Below are 19,970 nucleotides of genomic sequence, written 5' to 3'. Positions count from 1 at the left end.
AGAGATCTGGGTCCTTGAGGCTACCAAATGCCCCAAAGTAACCATTTCTATTCTAGGGAAGCTAAAAACCATACGAACATATTAATGCAACTGATGGACAATTAGCAATATTACAAGTCACCTCAGGGTATTAATCACAAGCCGTTATCAGAAATAGAGGTAGCCATGATTTCCCAGTCATGATTTCACACACACCCCTGCTTCTTAGAGAAGAATATACTCAACCAGAGTTCTGGAAAGTGCAGCTCTCTGTATAAAGGCTTCTTGCTTCACTGGTCATAGGCCACTGGTCTAGGGAAGGATATCTGACTCAAAATAGACTGTTTATATTCATTCAGTTGTGAAGAACAGGGACACTGAGTGCAGTGACCATTTGGCTTTGGTTTTGGGGGGCTGCCCAGAATCTAAATCCCCTTCTAGGTTTGAGAAATTTCCTATTTTATGAGACACGGTGGGAGGAATAGCCCTCTTTCCACTACAGAGCCCAGAAGCACCTGACGCTGGCTTGCCCAGCCTCCTTTGCAGGCAAGGAACTGGCACATGACCTAGGCTTGACCAGTCAGAACTCCCTGCCCTGGATGCTGAAGTGGAAGCTAGTGATGCTCAGATGCAGGGACACTAGTGAATCTGATTTCAGAAGGAACAGGATGATGGGGCGCCTGGTGGCTCAGTCGGTTAAGCGACTGCCTTCGGCTCAAGTCATGATCCTGGAGTCCCAGGATCGAGTCCCATATCAGGCTCCCTGCTCTGCTTCTCCCTCCGAACCTCCCCCCTCTCATGCTCTCTCTCTCTCTCTCTCGCTCTCTCTAATAAATAAAATAAAATATTAAAAAAAAAAAAAAAAGAAGGAACACGTTGAGCCGTGAAAGCAGTACCAGCAGAATCCAAGAGCCTCTAGCATCAGGGGGCCAAGGATGAGTCAGGTCTACGTTCAGCCCCGGTGAACTTCCCACAGGGACCAGTTCTGTGGCACATCTGTGGCTGTGGTTCTGGCTGTGCAGTCATCTGTTTCCTGCCCATTCTCCAGCCCTTCCAAACAATTCTGCATGCCACGTAATATCCTCCAGTAAGTTCCTTTCCTGCTTAAATTCACCATGGTGGTTTCTGTTGCTTACAACAGAGAAGAGGGACTGATATGCAGAGTCCAGGTCAATTGGCTGCCGTCTTGAGACCACAAGATAGAGCAAATCGGAGACATGAAGCTGCCGTTGGAGACAGCCACAATAAGCCACGTGAGAGCAGACGACAGTCCACAGTTCGCCAAGAAAAGCAGACCCCAAATACAATGAGGCTCTGGAAAAATAAAAGTCAAAGAGAGAAAAGAGACAGGCAGTTTGCACCTTATTCCCAAGTCCCAGTCCCATAAAAACAGGCCAGGCTTCATTTTCCACCTGTGGATTACCTTGAAATTCCCTGTTGTATCTTTGAAATGAATCCCTCCTTTTCTTAAAAAAGACTTTTATTCCTTGCAACCAAATGTGTCCTGATTAAGTCAGCCAGATGAATAGCAGATCATAATAATCTGGGGACATGTGCAACAGGACAACTGGGACCCAGAGGGACTTAGAGGACAAAGCAGGAGAGGACTCTCTCTCTCTCTTTCTTCTCATAACGGAGAGTGGTGACTCTCCCTTCAGTTCAAGGGTTGCTACAAGCTTCATGTGCATGATTATTGTACTGAAACTTAAGAATCAGCAAGTTATTGGTACTACCCAGTGCGTACAAAAATCACTAGGTCATGTCTATATACTGCCCAAAGAGAACAGAGAAAGATTTAGCTAAAATGTTAACTATAAGTTGAGGGCTGAGAGAGCTCCCCACAAAAAGGAAAACAGCTATAATACTGCACAAGGACCATCTGTCAAGATAGGCCCTGGATTACAGAGAACATGGTGGCGAGGACTTGGAGGAACGTAGCCCAGGCTTCTGGCCATCCCTTCACATTTTCCAATTCCATCATGACTACTCCCAAAATGTAGACAAAACAATCTGAGCGAGCCACCCCGAGATGGCTGAGTGCAGCTTGGGATCCCGTGGGGGATGGCACCATAGTCCACTCATTGCCCGAGAAACCAGAAAGCGCTCAGTTTCCTCCTGTCCCGGGGAGGGGGTCAGAAACCAGACAGGTGGGCGCCTGGGTGGCTCAGTTGGTTAAGCGACTGCCTTCGGCTCAGGTCATGATCCTGGAGTCCCGGGATCGAGTCCCGCATCGGGCACCCTGCTCGGCGGGGGGTCTGCTTCTCCCTCTGACCCTCCCCCCTCTCATGTTCTCTCTCTCTCATTCTCTCTGTCTCAAATAAATAAATAAAAACAAATCTTTAAAAAAAAAGAAAGAAAGAAACCAGACAGGTAATCTTTTTTTTGTTGTTGTTAAAGATTTTATTTATTTATTGACAGAGAAAGACACAGCGAGAGAGGGAACACAAACGGGGAGTGGGAGAGGGAGAAGCAGACCCCCTGCCGAGCAGGGAGCCCGACGCAGGACTCGATCCAGGGACTCCAGGATCATGACCTGAGCCGAAGGCAGTGGCTTAACCAACTGAGCCACCCAGGCGCCCCCAGACAGGTAATCTGATCCCCCACACCCCTCTGCTTTCTGATCCTTTTGGTCATTTTTCATTTTTTTCATTTTTCAGGTTAACCACATTGGGAAACCATGAGAACCCTTCATAGAAGGTACTTTGCCTCTGTTCTTGTTCTTGGAGCATTCCCAAACGACCTTAAGCAAAGCTGCCTCTTATCAAGGAAAGCTAAGGAATGATCCTTCCGGTTCTGATAATCAAAGCAAAAACACTGATGTCATGGGTAGTTCATAAGAATGACAATGACAAGACCTAAGCTTGAGCAGAGCACAAATCTCTGTTAGACAGTTCTCTCACTAATAAAAAGCTGTGGAATAACTCCAATTTGAAAATTCTGGGAATCCAAGATTAGCTGTTAAATTTTAGGAAAACTCCCATCATTTCTCTGTACGATTAACATAAAAGTAGCTCTATTTATAGCCTCAATGGTTTATTGCAAGAATCACATGAATAAATGTAGGAGGGGTTTGAGAGCTGTGTAGTACTAAATAGTCCCAAAGCATTATCATCATAGGGGTAGTTCTAATATTTGTAGACATACTTATCACCATTGATATCTCTAGCAAGTTATCAGAATCTAGGACCTGATCTTTTTAGATGGTAGTTAAATGAGTCTGTTTATGTAATGCACTTAGAATAGAGTTCCATGTTCAATACTCTATAAGCATGAGTTTTTTATTAGGATGATGGCATTTTATTTATTTATTTAAGAGAGACAGCACAAGCCCGCGGGGGGGAGGGCAGGGAAGGGACAGAGGAAGAAGCAGATTCCCCGCAGAGCAGGGAGCCTGACAGGGCTCGATCCCAGGACCCTGAGATCATGACCTGAACCAAAAGCAGCTGCTTAACCGACTGAGCCACCCAGGCGCCCCTAGGATGATGATTAGTAGTGGTAGTGGTTACCATGATTCTCATCACTATTTTCAGTAATGGGATGGGGGTTTTGGTTTTACTATACCACATAACTTTTTTATAATAGGAACTCAAGTGTTTGGGAAACTATCAATCCCCTAATACTATCAGCTGGGATCACATTTACCAGCATTTTATACCCAAGAAGGCAGTGTCTCACTACTCGCCCAGAGACCTGTATTCAACAAAGCTGCTGCCAACAGACCAAGGATTTCTGTTGCATTTAGTTATGACCCCTTCTCAAAGTTTGCTTTTACATCAGCCTCTCCTGAAAACCCCAAGGCCCTATATTTCTTTTTAATTAAAATGAAAGAAATTTTTGTTTGCAGAATTTCATGGCAAAATGAAAATTTTGCATTACAAAACTCTTATTTGGGGTGGGGGGAGATCACAGTGTAATAGTTAAGTAGTGGTAAAGGCAGTCAAAAAGCCTTCCCAGATCATCCTAGAACGTCTCAAAGCATAGTCTAAATACATAATAACTGATAAATTTTACAGTCCATGATAGCCACAAAACCAAACCATATCACAGCCTGCTACAGCGAAAGGTCACTTCACGGGCGCCCCAGGGCCCAGCCATTGAAATGAGCCCCAAGTTAGCTTCACCTGATGGCAACACTTGCATTCATCTGTCACCCTCTCCTTACATTAGCATGCTGTGATTATTCCTAGCAGTGGAGCTGGGCCTCCATGGTAACGCTCTTCAGGGAGCTGGGGAAGCTCTTTAATTATTAAAATGAATAACTCTTACCAACACATTTAATTGGAAAATATTACATGTTAAAGGGGCACTAATGGAACAGCTCTGAGAACTGAGCAGGATGATAAAGGATGCTTTTTGATGTGAATTTTAGCAATACTCTCCTCATCCCGTCACACCATGCATTATTTACTTGCTTAAAAAAAAAAAAAGAAATCTATCATTTCATTTCTAAGTGGAGATGGAATTATTGAACCTGCAAAAGCAAAGTTTTGAATGACTCCCATGTGTTTGAGCCATTACCAACCCACAAAAAAATCAGATACTGTGAATTGTCATGTTATTTCTGACTGCTAGGAAATCAACCAAAAAATACCCTGAACATTAGATCAGCCAGTTAAAACAGACAGTCAGCATAGCTTTGCAGAGAGGTCTCTGCAATATTTCCTTTCTTGAGAAACAAAAATTTATATACTGAAAGTATTTGTCTAATGTCACCCGTGGATATTCTTAAACATAGCTGCCGTATTTGCCCACTGTCATCAATGTGTATTTCTCTGTGTGTGTAACATATTCTCAGAGAAATGAGACTTATTCCAGAGACAGGCAGAAGAACTCAATCTTATTATTAACTTGTCACACTCATAGATAATTTAAGCCCTCTGACATGTTTCCTTTAATGTTCTAAATAAAGAAAGTTTTAATCATTGAAGAAGAAAAAAGAAAAAAAAAAAAAAAACCAGGACCAGGGTTCTCATTCAATCTCTTCATTTTGAGGTTACAAGGCTCTTTCTATGAGAGAGGGAATGATAGAAACACAGGGGATAATAATACGGAAAACTAAGGAATGGAAGACACACATATTTATCTATTGGCAAGAGGCTGTGTAATCATCAGAAAATTTCACCCTTCAACTTGTAAGCATTTTCTTTGGAAGTAGGATGTTGCTGGTACTTGGCTTAAGGATTCCAAGAACTAATTAAAAAAAAAAAAAAGACTAAAAAAAGCTACTTTGGTTCAGGGACCCTAGTTAGAGCTTTTCATACATTCGGTTTAATCAACATAAGATTTCATAAGGTTTGAGTAATGATAACCATCTCACATGCTGCCTACAAGAGCAATGATGCTAAACGTCGTCCTAAAACTCCTCCCAGGGTCACTGGTGCACCATCCGTGGGCCCCCTGAGAGTGGGACACCTCTCGTGGGAGGAGTGCAAGAGCGTTCCCCTCACCTTGCCTACCCCACCCTCTGCCCATCAGCATGGATCTGCATCTGCGGGTTCTGAAATTCTCGAGCCTTGGCTCTCCTTCTCAGTATCTCACATGAGTTTGCCCCCATCGATTTTCTCCCTAGCGATGGAAAAGCGTGACCCAACGCAATTCTCGGACACACTTCTCAGATGGTAGAAATAGCAAACCACACTGCTGTCTCCAAATTCCCTAGCCAGCTTTCCAGATTCTCTAGCTTTCTAAAATCCCCCTTCTAGTTCCACTGGATCTGTCAGACTGCCGGGTCCCCTAATGCTGGAGGAAAATCAAAGAGCTGCTTGACTGGAAAGGGGTAATTACTATCAGTGACATTTCCATTAGGAAGTTTCCTACCGAGCTGCTCTCATGTTAATACCAAATACTCATACTAATGCCCCCCACAACTCAGGTCCTTACACTAATTTTTTAAATTAAAATTCTAATGAATGACTGCTCACTGCCAGGCTGTAAAACCAATGACTCAAGGGCACATAAAGGACATGTATGTCTATCCAGCTGGACGTCCATGTGCCTGATCTTTTTTTTTTTTAAAGATTTTATTTATTTATTTGACAGAGAAAGACACAGCGAGAGAGGGAAGACAAACGGGGAGTGGGAGAGGGAGAAGCAGACTCCCTGCCGAGCAGGGAGCCCAATGCGGGACTCGATCCCGGGACTCCAGGATCATGACCTGAGCCGAAGGCAGTCGCTTAACCAACTGAGCCAGCCAGGCGCGCCCCATGTGCCTGATCTTAACTGTTTGCTTTACAGCGTATGATCAGCTCCTGCAGTTTTTAGTAGTTTAATAGCTGAGGCAGCACAGAAGACATGTAGACAAACAGAGCAATGGTTTTCAAACTTGCTTTAGTGGCAACCCTACCTTCACATGAACTCTTACACTAAATAAATATAAAGTCATTATTTATTAACATCCATTCATTAGCATAAATGTAATTTACAAGTTTATATATGCAACAATTTTAAGTCAGTAAATTTGCTTTATTAAAGAAAGCAGAAATCATGATTTTTTTTTTAAAGATTTTATTTATTTATTTGAGAGAGAGAAAGAGTGAGCGCACAAGCAGGGGGGAGCAGCAGGCAGAGGGAGAAGCAGACTCCGCGCTGAGCAGGGAGCCTGATGTGGGATTTGATCCCAGGACCCTGAGATCATGACCTGAGCTGAAGGCAAATGCTTCACCGACTGAGCCACCCTGGCACCCAGAAATCATGATTTAAATGAAAATTATAAACCTCAATGCTCAATTTATTTGCATAAATTTTTTTTTGTTTCTTCACACAGATAAGCTCTTCCTTACAGCTAGTCCTACGATCTCAAGATATTCTTCAAGCAGCATGCAACCACAGAGGTCTTATTCCAAAGTCTTCAGGAAATCAAGAGAACCCGGCACCCTAAGTTGGTGTGTAAGCGATCCATAATGTGTGAAAATTTTGTAATAACACACATGAGTTTTTTCTTGAAGTTTGTTTGCATGTTATTTTATTACCGTTTTAATAGTTGAAATGTATCTTTAAATGGAATCTGAATCACACATTTTAAGGAATCTACAGCGGGGGCCAGGGGCCATGGAACTCCAGGGCTCTGCAGAGCAGTTTGAAAACCCCATAGAGGCAGATGTGATTGAAGTTGAGGGAGAAACAAAGAGATAAGGAAACAGTTAACTCGCAGAAGGCTGTGGCCGTTGCTAATAGCAACCTCTCCCTCTTAACTCCCTCAGCACTTCCTGTATCCTTATCCCAGTGCTGATTCCATCCTCCTTGCCTTGCAGGTGAACATGCCTGGCCCCTCCAGAAGACAGTGTGCAACTGAAGGCATGGGATTGTTGACAGGGACTGAACCAAGCTCGTCCAAAATTTATATGCGGAAGCCCTCCCTTGCAATGTGACTGGAGTTAAGATAGGGCCTTTAAGAAGGTAATTAAATTTAATGAGGTCATAAGGGTGGGGCCCTAACCAGATAAAACTGGTGTCCTTACAAGAAGAGGATGAGACACCAGAGGGGTGTGTGTCTACATACAGAGGAAAGGCCATATGGGGGATACAGCTGGAAAAGAGTCATCTACAGCCTTTAGAGAAAGGCTTCCCCGGAAACCAACCAAGCCAGCATCTTCAACTTGGACTTCTAGCCTCCAGAACTTTGAGGAAAATAAATTTCTGTTGTATAAGCCATCCACCTTGTGGTATCTTGACATGGAAGCCCAAGGAAACGAATACAATGCTGGAACAAATACGCCAGAAAAACACTGTGAGAATGAACACAATAAAGGAAATTTCTGTTTCATCATTGTGAAGTCCCCTAAATTTGATACATCACAAAATGCTCAGTAAGATCACTGTGTAAGGACTATCAATATTCTTCTGCCTAAATAAAAGCTTTTGGCATTCAAGCCTGACGGATCAATGTCCATGGATCTGAAGCGATCTCAGCTTCATTGAACAGCTCTCTCTCCCCAGAACTCACAGCACAGGGTTTTGTACATGCACGTTAAATTGGGGAAAGACATCTTTGGACTTCTTTATTTTTTTTTTATTTTTTATTTTTTAAAGATTTTATTTAATTATTTGAGAGAGAGAGAATGAGAGACAGAGAGCATGAGAGGGAAGAGGGCAGAGGGAGAAGCAGACCCCCCGCTGAGCAGGGAGCCCGATGCGGGACTCAATCCCGGAACTCCAGGATCATGACCTGAGCGGAAGGCAGTCGCTTAACCAACTGAGCCACCCAGGCGCCCTGGACTTCTTTAAACTAATGCATTTAGTTTTACATATTGCTTATCCTAGTTTCTTTTTCTTTACTCATGCTTTTCTCTTATACTAAGGATAGCAAAAGCTTGACACAGGTCTTGATTGCCACGTCGCAGTTGGTGCCTATGATAAGCATGAACAACTGATCCTGACCCATTTCCCTCTAGGTTTAGATGTGACTTCAGAATCCTTCTTAACACAGTTCTTCAGACAGCCGCTGTCCATCAGCAGTTATGTAAAAGGAAAATTATTTGCCACCTCTTTTATACCTTTTTTTATCAGATATGGTTTTAGATCTCAGTATATGACAGGAATTTCCAGTTTTAAATATTTTTATGGCATTTATTAAAGGGTAGACTTAGTGGTTGATTTTACTCTGAGCTGTCGAATTCATCAACTCCAAAGGCATCATTCATCCCCTGAGTTGTGCAATGCAAAGCCTATACAGACTCATGGTATTCATATACTCATTTTATTTATTTATCACTTTTAACTATTTTGAAAAAAGTTACTTTTTTAGGATATCTTTGACTCCAATAACATTAATGACTTACATTTAAAAACAACTAATTGGCTTTTCAATTTTTTTTAAAGATTTTATTTATTTATCTGACATCGAGAGAGAGAGATCACAAGTAGGTAGAGCGGCAGGCAGAGGGAGAGGGAGAAGCAGGCTCTCCGCAAGCAGGGAGCCTGATGTGGGACTCAATCCCAGGACCCTGGGATCATGACCTGAGCTGAAGGCAGACACTTAACCCATTGAGCCACCCAGGTGCCCCAGTTTTTCAATATTTTAAATGCCTTTAATAATTACCAAATAAAAATATTTATTTGCACTATTATTAAATGTTATTAAAAATAACTTACAATGGAACATCCAGTTTAGGGTGGCGGCCCCGATGTAGCCTCTCCAAACTTTTCAACAAAACGTCATCAGAAATAGAAAAAGACAAGAACATAATTCGTTTTCAAAATCTAAGGCTGATATACCACCAAGTCTAGGAGGTACTTGCATTCTCCACAGAGTTAATAAAAGTGATTTAAAAATCATATGGGGGGGCAGCTGGGTGGCTCAGTCAGTTAAGTGTCTGACTCTGAATCTCAGCTCAGGTCTTGATCTCAGGGTCAAGACTGGGCTCCCTGCTGGGTGTGGAGCCTACTTAAAAAAAAAAAAAATCGAATCAGTATCTAGAAGCAAAAGAAGCCTTGGAGGCTGGGAAGGCAGGACCAAACATGTTAGTTCATCTGAGATTCAACTATGGCACCAAAAGAGATGAAAATGATACCTAAGTAAACAGAATTAAGCCAAGGTCATCTGCATTTTCTCCTCCTTCAAGTATAATTAAGTAGGGGACAAACACTGCAAGGCCTTCTCCCTTTTAAACTTGTTCACAATGCACTCTTTTGAGGACAATGACATTTTTTCACTAGATGCTACCGTAGGTGATTTTTCTTTCTTTTTTCTTTTTTTTTTTTTTTTAGTACTTTTTTTTAAAGTAGCTTCTACGCCCAACGTGGGGCTTGAACTCACAACCCTGAGATCAAGAGTCACTTGCTCCACTACCTGAGCTGGCCTGGAGCCCCAGTGGTAGGTGAGTTTTCAAAGCTCTGCCCTTCCTCTGGGTCGGCCAGCTGCCTCTGTTTTATTCGGCAAGGCTTCTTCCTAGACCTGTTGTAGGTGGATTTGGGGGACGATTTGCCTGGGCTTGGCGTTGTCAGTGAGCAAGCTATGTACATGACCTGCGTCTTGCTCTCCGCCTACTCCTGCCCAGCCTCAGTCAAGATCCCTATTACCTACGAGCAAGCATAAGGGAGGAATATTTTAGTATTAACTGCTCTGGGCTTTCTACTCCCTCTTTTTAGATGCATTCAGGCCCTCCAGGCTATGTCTTAGGGGAAGGAAGGCCACAGAACAACAGAGAAAAGTCTTGTGTCAGCTGTCTCCAAATAGAGTTCTGAAATTCTTAGCACAGGTAATAAGGTGAGAAAGATGTTGCTGAGTCTCAAAAATTCAGTTTTAAGTGCCAAGAGGAAAAGTTTATCTTACTAATAACAGATGGCTTGAAAAGTCAGTCCTCTGGCCCAAATTTGATTAAAAGAGCAAAGTAAAAGTAAAAAAAGTCAGACCCTGCAGTGTCCCCAACAAGTGCCCACCCTCTTGGGACAGGTCTCAAGGGAGAGACAGCAAACTCCACACTGCAGTGGGGCTTGGAAAGCAGAAAGGACTTGAACTTACTTTCCAGGAGGGGCCTCAAGACTCTTGCACATGCCTGGGGTGGTATGAGAGAAGAGCTAAAACTTTCCTGTATTCCCAAGAGGCTGCAGAAGGAGCTGGGAAAGGCTTGCCCCTCTTTCCCTCTGCCCCTCCCTCCCGCCCAAATAAATAAATGATAAAATAAAATAATAATAATGCAATAATGATATTCCTGGTCAGATACTGGAGTTAAGTCGTCCCTGATAAATGCATATGTTTTGGCCACAGAAACCTAGGTAGATGCCCTTCAGACTCAATGTATCCCTTACCTCTCCCCACAGAGCTCCGAGCTCCTAAGCTAAGCAAAGGCAACTAAAGAAGATAAATTACCACTGGGCTCTCCCAAGTAGTCCTTCCAGAGTTTTGAAGATGTTATATGTACTGATTCTTAAAGCTGTTTTTAGTATCTCCTGGAGATTTAGCGTGCATGTAAAATAGCCCCAGGTGGCATTCCTAAGCAAATTATGTAAATTCACTAAGCCTCAGATTGCTCATAATCAAAATGAGGCTTACAGTATCCACCATGTAAGACGTTGTGACCCTAGCACATTTGAGAATGGTTAGCCCATTCCTCCAGTGGTTCTAAAACAAGCAGCCATTGCAGGCTAAAGTAAGTATCACATTCCTGCTGTCCGCTGCACAGAAGAAAGCTAATCACCACGGCTCACTGTACCTCTTCTTCACAAAGCAACTCCTACAGCGTATAGGGGAATCAACTGCCTTCGTTTCTCGGGACTGTCCTGGTGTTAGTTTTGAAAATCCCACATACTTAAGAACCCTGGTCCCAGGCAAACTAGAATAGGTAGTTATCCTACCTAAGTTTGAGGCACCAGATCTATGAAGCCCTAAGGGGAGCAGACATCATTCTCTATTCTCCAACTTCCACGCCATCCCAGTAAACAAACATAAACCTGTATTAGCTGCCTAGTACTGCCTAACAGATTACCACGAAGTTAGTGGTTTAAAACAACACCCATTCATTAGCTCACAGCTTCTGTAGACCAGAAGTCTGAGTGCATTTCAGTTGAGATCTCTGCTCAGGGTCTTCTGTGGTAGAAACCAACGTATGAACCAGCCTGAGTTCTCATCTGGAGGCCGTGGGGGGAAATCCAATAGTAAGCTCATTGAGGCTGTTGACCTATTTCGGTTCTTTGTGGATGTAGGACTGAGGTCTTCATTATCTCGCTGGCTGTCATTTGCAGCCATTCTCCATTCCTAGAAGCCACCTGTAGTCCTTGCCATGTGGCCCCTTCCATCTTCATAGCCACCAAGAGAGAGTCTCCCTCGCATCAAATACCTTTCACACTTCCAACCTGTTGAAGGAGAGCCCAGTCCCTTTCAAGGGCTCACCTGAGTAGGTCGGGTCCACCCAGGATAATTTCCTTTTCTTAAAGTCATCTGTGCCAAATAACATAACTTAATCATCATCATATTTAATGGTTTCAGCCACTCTCAAGGAGAGGAGATTATACAAGGGTGAGGGTCATTGTGGGTCATCTTAGAATTCTGCCTACCACACCCCCTTTCCCAAAGTGTATCAAAAGTTGCAAAAGATGCCTGACAAGCACAAGGCTCAACACCTCACCGGACACATGCAGACAGTCTCATTTGAGGTTCTTTAGAATCAACCAATCCTTTCTCATGGAATGAATCTTGACTGAAGGTCTATTCTGAGTTTAGTACTATGTCAAGTGCTGGACATCATGACGAACAAGAGACATGATCCCTGCCCTTGTCTGGTGGGGCAAAATGAATCCAATAATCATAAAATGTAATTGTGTCTTGGACCACTGTGAAGAATGTGAGATCCTATAAAGAGAGAATGTGACCCCATCCAGGGCACAGACTGCTGGCTACCCACCAAAATCCACTCTCACATTCTACTATAGAAGAAGGCAGAAGGCTGTCCAACTGCACTGCATTGCCCTAGTTCTTGTACCCTTAGGTGTGGCCATGTGACAAAGTCCTCTCCAATGAGTACAAGGCAATCGGTACCATTTCTAGGCCTGGGCCGTTAAACTCACGGTCACTCCCATTAGTGACAATGACATGGCCCAGAGCAACCATGAGTCACATGTTATGTTAGTCACCATACAGTACATCATTAGTTTTTGATGTAGTGAACCATGATTCATTGTTTTCGTATAACACCCAGTGCTCCATGCAGTATGTGCCCTCCTTAATACCCATCACCGGGCTAACCCATCTCCCCACCCCCCTCCCCTCTAAAACCTTCAGTTTGTTTCTCGGAGTCCATAGTCTCTCATGGTTCATCTCTCCCTCTGATTCCCCCCCTTAATTTTCCCTTCCTTCTCCTCCATGTCCTCCTCCTCAATGTCCTCCATGCTATTCCTTATGTTCCACAAATAAGTGAAACCATATGATAATTGACTTTCTCTGCTTGACTTATTTCACTTAGCATAAGCTCCTCCAGTCCCATCCATGTGGATGTAAAAGTTGGGTATTCATCCTTTCTGATGGCTGAGTAATATTCCATTGTATATATGGACCACATCTTTATCCATTCATCTGTCGAAGGGCATCTCGACTCTTTACACAGTTTGGCTATTGTGGACATTGCTGCTATGAACATTGGGGTGCATATGGCCCTTCTTTTCACTACATCTGTGTCTTTGGGGTAAATACCCAGGAGTGCAATTACTGGATCATAGGGTAGCTCTATCTTTAATTTTTTGAGGCACCTTCACACTGTTTTCCAAAGTGGCTATACCAACTTGCATTCCCACCAACAGTTTAAGAGGGTTCCCCTTTCTCCACAACCTCTCCAACATTTGTTGTTTCTTGCCTGGTCAATTTTTGCCATTCTGGTGTAAGGTGGTATCTCGAGGTGGTTTTGATTTGAATTTCCCTGATGGCTAATGATGATGAACATTTTTTCATGTGTCTGTTAGCCATTTGTATGTCTTCTTTGGAGAACTGTCCATGTCTTCTGCCCATTTTTTGACTCGATTATTTGTTTTTTGGGTGTTGAGTTTGAGAAGTTCTTTATAGATCTTGGATATCAGCCCTTTATCTGTAGTGTCATTTGCAAAAATCTTCTCCCATTCTGTGGGTTGCTTCTTTGTTTTGTTGACTGTTTCCTTTGCTGTGCAGAAGCTTTTTATCTTGATGAAGTCCCAAAAGTTCATTTTTGCTTTTGTTTCATTAGCTTTTGGAGAGGTATCTTGAAAGAAGTTGCTGTGGGAGATGTCAAAGAGGTTACTCTCTATGTTCTCCTCTAGGATTTTGATGGATTCCTGTCTCACATTGAGGTCTTTCATCCATTTTGAATTTATCTTTGTGTATGGTGTTAGAGAATGGTCGAGTTTCATTCTTCTGCATGTGGCTGTCCAATTTTCCCAGCACCATTTATTGAGGAGACTGTCTTCTTTCCATTGCATATTTTTTCCTGCTTTGTCAAAGATTATTTGACCATAGAGTTGAGGGTCCATATCTGGGCTCTCTATTCTGTTCCATTGGTCTATATGTCTGTTTTTGTGCCAGTACCATGATGTCTTGGTGATCACTGCTTTGTAACATAGCTTGAAATCGGGCAACGCGATGCCCCCAGCTTTGTTTTTCTTTCTCAACATTTCCTTGGTGATTCGGGTCTTTTCTGATTCCATACAAATTTTAGGATTGTTTGTTCCAGCACTTTGAAAAATGTCATTGGAATTTTGATCGGGATGGCATTGAAGGTATAGATTGCTCTGGGTAGCATAGACATTTTAACAATGTTTATTCTTCCGATCCATGAGCATGGAATGTTTTTCCATCTTTTTATGTCTTCTTCAATTTCTTTCATGAGTGTTCTGTAGTTCCTAGAGTATAGATCCTTTACCTCTTGGTTAGGTTTATTCCGAGGTATCTTTTGGTTTTTGGTGCTATTGTAAATGGAATTGATTCTCTAATTTCTCTTTCTACAGTTGCATTGTTAGTGTATAAGAAAGCAACTGATTTCTGTGCATTGATTTTGTATCCTGCCACATGACTGAATTGCTGTATTAGTTCTGGTAACTTGGGGGTGGAGTCTTTTGGATTTTCCACATAAAGTATCATGTCATCTGTGAAGAGAGAGAGTTTGACTTCTTCTTTGCCAATTTGAATACCTTTTATTTCTTTTTTGTTGTCTGATTGCTGTTGCTAGGACTTCTAGTACTATGTTGAACAATAGTGGTGAGAGTGGGCATCCTTGGAATGTTCCTGACCTTAAGGGACTTTATCCCTGGCATGCAAGGTTGGTTCAACATTTGCAAATCAATCAATGTGATAGAACACATTAATAAGAGGAGAGAGAAGAACCATATGGTCCTCTCAATTGATGCAGAAAAAAGCATTTGACAAAATATAGCATCCTTTCATGATTAAAACTCTTCAGAGTATAGGGATAGAGGGAACATTCCTCAAGTTCATAAAATCCATCTATGAAAAACCCACAGCAAATATCATCCTCAATGAACTAAGATTTCTAATTCAGGTATCTTCCTACTCCTACACTGTTTCTGCTTTGCTTCCTTTTTCTGGTGGAAAAGGATAAAAGGAAGGAGGGAGAAAGGGAGAAAGGGAAAAAGAAAGCATAGAGGGAAGGGAGGGAACACTGTTATAACCGAGAGCCTTGCCATTTTGTTTTGTTTTGTTAAAGATTTATTTATTTGAGAAAGAGAGAACATGCACGTGGGTGCACATGCACGTGAGTAGGGGGAGGGGCAGAGGGAGAGAATCTTCAAGCAGACTCCCTGCTGAGTGCAGAGGACTCGATCTCACAACCCATGAGATCATGACCTGAGCCGAAACCAAGCGTCAGATGCTTAACCGATTGAGCCACCCAGGTGCCCCGAGCGTTGCTCTTTTCCACCCAACATTCTGATCATCTGTCCTCAGGCACTGACTGGGGTAACCAGATGTGATATGGACCCTGAACCACCCTGGAAGGTACTTCTGTTCAAGGTCAAGGATGCCCCAGAACCATCATTTATTTTGAGAAAACTCTGCCCTTGCCCTGAAAGCCAAAACAGAAGTAAGTGGCCCTTACACACAGTTCTATTTCCACCAAGCCTGTTCTGTGTCCCCAAACAAGCTGGCAAAAGAACTGTTATGATCTGAGGCCCAGGGTAAGGAGAGAAACTATGTTCTGAGAGGAAAGGAGAAGAACATTTACTGAGTGTTTATTATATACTTATTATATGTTATGAGTGCTTCATGACAATTCTCTCATTAAATCCTCCCAACTTTACCATTCCATTGTCTTCTCAGAGCGTCCCTCCTGCCCACATCACCTGGCCAAGAGAGGTTAGCGTCTACCATCATGCTCTCCTAAAAACCTCCCTGCATCTCTCAATCCAAAAACCAAAGGCAACCCCTCATATACCTAGCCTGGCTATTTTAAATGCACCAATCCCCACACTTAACTAATGAAAAGCTTACCAGAAATTGGATTAACACTTTAGGCAGATCATAGGCTCAGAGGCATATGGCAATGAGAGTAAAACCATGGGCCTACATGTTTTAATCCCGGTCTTTGTTTCAATCCCTGCTTATGCATTTCCCCCTTTCTTTAAGCCTGGGAGACATAGCGCTGATGTTCTTGGCTCCCTACGCGTCAAGACACACCACCATAGAGCTGAAACCTTGGGGGAACGCAGACCCAAAACATTTGAAGAATAGAGCATATGGCTTCCTCGAAGCAGAAGAGCACAGTGACATGTGTCTTTACAAACTTAATAGGCTGTAATCTGCTACAGCTGCCATGGAACGGCCTGTCTGACTTGGCATTCAACATCCTCTGTTCATAAATTAGCTTTTCAGCTGAGTTTAGGTGTGGAAACCAGACAGCTTCTAAAGTGAAAGAGGTTTCTGGAACAGAACGAAAAAGCATATTCGGATGCTGAGCCAAGTACTCATAGTATTTAGGTATTTTGTTGATTAGTAGAACCATCATTTCCCTATCAGTCATGGAAACACCAGCACATCCATGAGGAAGCATCCCAACCTTGCATACACAGTTATTAGGGAAAATGTCATTCCTTGTCTGGGGAGAAATCTCCAGATATGTAGCTAGGGAAGGGTTCGGTCCACAGTGGAGTTCTATGCTCTTCTTGACCACCACCGTCTGCTTCACCTCTCACCGGGGTCTGTTTTAGATGTTTCCAGGTGCTTCTGGAGCAATGGTACATCACAGCATTTTCACTCTGTTCAACGCCCTCCTGACTGGTGCATCCTCGATAGTAATGGAAGGTCAGAGGTGGCAGAAATCACATTGATCCTGCCGACCCTTGAATTCCCACCACCTCGCAGAGAACCTGACGCATTAACACACGCTCAGTGAGTGTTTGTTGAATGGACAAATAAATTCCTTTGGTCTGAGATCAGGTTTCTTCTCTCCCTTTTGCACTCACTTTCTCCAGCTGTGGCACGTGCTTCCTGGCCTCAGATTTTATTGTCCCAGATGGTTCCTCACAAAATGAATTTTCTCAGAATCCGTATTTGCTGCATACATGTGTTATCTGCAAAAGAAGTACTCTACTAATGTACCTGCAGTCAAACTGTGGGTTTGTTCATTGCAGCCTCAGCCCGAGGTGGAAGGAAGATTCCTCTTTCATAGAGAGACAGCAAAATAACATTTTATTTTATTTTTTAGAAAGATTTTATTTATTTATTTGAGAGTGAGAGAGTGAGCATGGTGGGGAGGGGCAGAGGGAGAGAGAGAAACTCAAGCAGACCCCATGCTGAGTGTGGAGCCCAACACAGGGCTTGACCTCATGACCCTGCAATCACGACCTGAGCTGAAACCAAGCAAGAGTCGGATGCTTAACCAACTGCGCCACCCAGGCGTCCCTAGAGTTTTTTTTTTATTACCATAAAAGTAGCTACTCCTCATTGTTATGATGGGGGAAAAAAAAAAACAAACAAGGTACAAAAAGTAAAAACAAGACGAATAGAAAACCTCCCCTGGTATCCGTGTCCACAGGTCACTATCCACACACTTCTATCTCACTCCCTACACTAGTTCTTCTTTCACTGTAGTTCTATAATGTAATACCTACCCCCTTGAATGTTGTGGCATTTTTCCTAGGATCCTGTCACCTTTTCCCCTCTTTTCTCATCTTATGTACTGTTCCTGGCTAATCTACGTACTATCAAGGCTTCGGGTACCCTACATGTTATTCAAATGCCCTTAGCGTTGGGTTGAATTGAATTGAATTGCTCCTCTCTCCTCCTTCCCTTCAAGTCCTGGCCAACAGAGCATGCACACAAACGTCACTAGCCAAATAAAACATGCTGTTTATTAATAGCATTAGCGGAGCAGAGCTCTGGCAAAAGCGGGAATGGGAAATACAGCTCAGGCTCAAGGGACCCACTGCTTCCCAGCCTTGAACCCCGAGACTCCGCTACACCAGGAATAAGTGAGCAGTAAAGGCCAGCACCACACAGGCAACCCCAAATCCACTTACATATCCACCCACATGGACAAGAAGCAGAGGCCTGCGTCAGCAGCCCCAACACAGAGGAACTGAGAGACGGCCATAGACAGAGCAAGCTCACTCCAAAGCTTTGCCCTGAGCTGATGCAGCTTTGCAGTCGCCACCTGGCAGGCCAGTCCGACCCACGGGGGCAGACAGAACAGCAAAAGGGAATATCTGCTCTGCACACAAGGGGAAAGTCCTTGACTGTCTAACCTGCCAGCAGCATGCATCTGGAGAGCAGAAAAAGAAGAGGACATGCCATTAAAAACACCCTTCATACAGCATCTCTGCCCGCAGTAAAAGGCAGTCCATTAACTTCAAGTTCTGAGCTACTGCTGAACCTTTTCTCTCTCCCTGAGCACGGAGTAAATGAGAGATGTGACAAGAGACAAAGCATGCTCCCCAGCACTCCCCCAACTAGTCCAATTATCTCTGAGCTAAAGCTACAGGGGAACAGCCATTACTGCTCCCCAAAACATGCCTGGCACCTAATAGGTACTCCATAGATATTTTTTGACTAAATCAATCGAGAAATGACTCCCAAATCTGTATGTCTGGTCCAGACCCCTGTCACACGAACTCCAGTCCACTGCCCCTGAGGCTTCCTTCTTCTGTCCCATCTTAGTAAACAAAACCATCATTACCCACACGTCATTCACGTCATCATCTTCCAGCTCTCTCCACCAAAGACAGATCACCCCCAAGAGAAATTAACTTATTACCCAGTAGTCGGAGTCTCTCTCACTCTCCCTTTCATGTTTTTAACAAGAAGCAAGCAAAAAGAAATTTTGCTTATTCAAAGGAATTTTTTATGTCTAATAAACAGTCCTTGAAGACAACAAAGATTGGATTCACGTCCTCTTGCCTTCACTGTATCCCCTTACTGGATGGATAAGTAGCCTGCAAACTTCCTTCTTCATAACTTAAAATTAATGTTTCAGGTCATTAAATCCAGTATGTAAAATTATTTTTATTTTTTTAACCACAACCCCAACCCCAAACAAGAACAAAAGCAAAGAACTTCCTTGGATATTGTGTCTAAGACACACATTTCTTAAGCAAATTAAAATTATTCTGCAACCCTTTCTCATGTTATCGTGGTTAAAACTATTTCCCATTGCCTTATTATTCTGTGTAATTTTGTTTTCTTGGCTTTAAAATTTTGGAAATCACCCTCAACTCCTGAATTACCAGTCAAGAAAAAGCACTATTTTCCCTGTGATATGAAATGTTCAAAAGAATGTTAATTAACACTTTTCCCATGTAATTTTAAAACATCTCATTTCCTGTACAAGTTCTCTGAAAGTATCCAAAGCTCGAAATATCAACATGAAAGACCCAACTCAACACCAATATCTTACCATACTTCATAGTTTTTAAAAATTTGCCAACCATTTCTCATCTTAGCAAGAACCTAGATAATTCATTTACAGAACATCTCATAGCTCACTGGTTTGATTTTGCTAGAAATGGGTCACAAATGTGTAACATGACAAAGAATTCAAAGAAAACAATTAAGTATGGTATCAAACAGCACTTGAATTCAAAGAGAACAGGTTATGTAACCAAGGCTTGGCTGTAAAAATAAATTAACACATGAAATGTGTGGGCAGGGTAGAAATAAAATGTCACCCCTAGTCAGGGGCTATCGTAGAAGGAGACATAACATTCATTCACTTATTCCTGATTATAGAGAAGAATATGATTTCTGCCAGAAAGGATCTCAGAATGTTTATCCACTGGCTCATGAGGACACTGTCCCGCATTTTATTTTAGCTGGAATATTTGAACAACCAAAATATTCCATTCACCAACTTACAGAAATCAGTAAATCTTACTGTATAAACTAGTTCTTGCCATTCTCAGCCATTATTCCTACTTTTTATTATCCAGCCTGTATAAAGCTATTAAAGTAATTCTTTTCAGAATTGGGCATTTTTTCTGGGAAAGTATTTGTAATAGCTTCCTTTTAACTTATGAATTTATTCAAATTAAATATCTGTTGGCAGGATCATTTCTGGATTATGAAGTAGTTGAACAGTTTATCTTCT

At 42.6% G+C, this 19,970-nt stretch overlaps 1 long non-coding RNA gene across 1 annotated transcript in view; it reads right to left on the bottom strand.

The window, feature by feature from the left end:
• Nucleotides 1–841: 841 nt before the first annotated feature.
• Nucleotides 842–19,970, bottom strand: part of LOC118026301 — a 94,838-nt gene continuing 75,709 nt past the window's right edge. The window contains exon 5 of the long non-coding RNA XR_004683522.1: nucleotides 842–1,293. This is a non-coding gene — a long non-coding RNA (uncharacterized LOC118026301). The remainder of the gene's footprint in view (nucleotides 1,294–19,970) is intronic.

The sequence above is a fragment of the Mirounga leonina genome, unplaced genomic scaffold (genome assembly GCF_011800145.1).
Source record: "Mirounga leonina isolate KUSES-001 unplaced genomic scaffold, KU_Mleo_1.0 Mir_224, whole genome shotgun sequence".
NCBI lineage: Eukaryota > Metazoa > Chordata > Mammalia > Carnivora > Phocidae > Mirounga > Mirounga leonina.
This window is presented reverse-complemented; position numbering and strand designations above follow the sequence as displayed.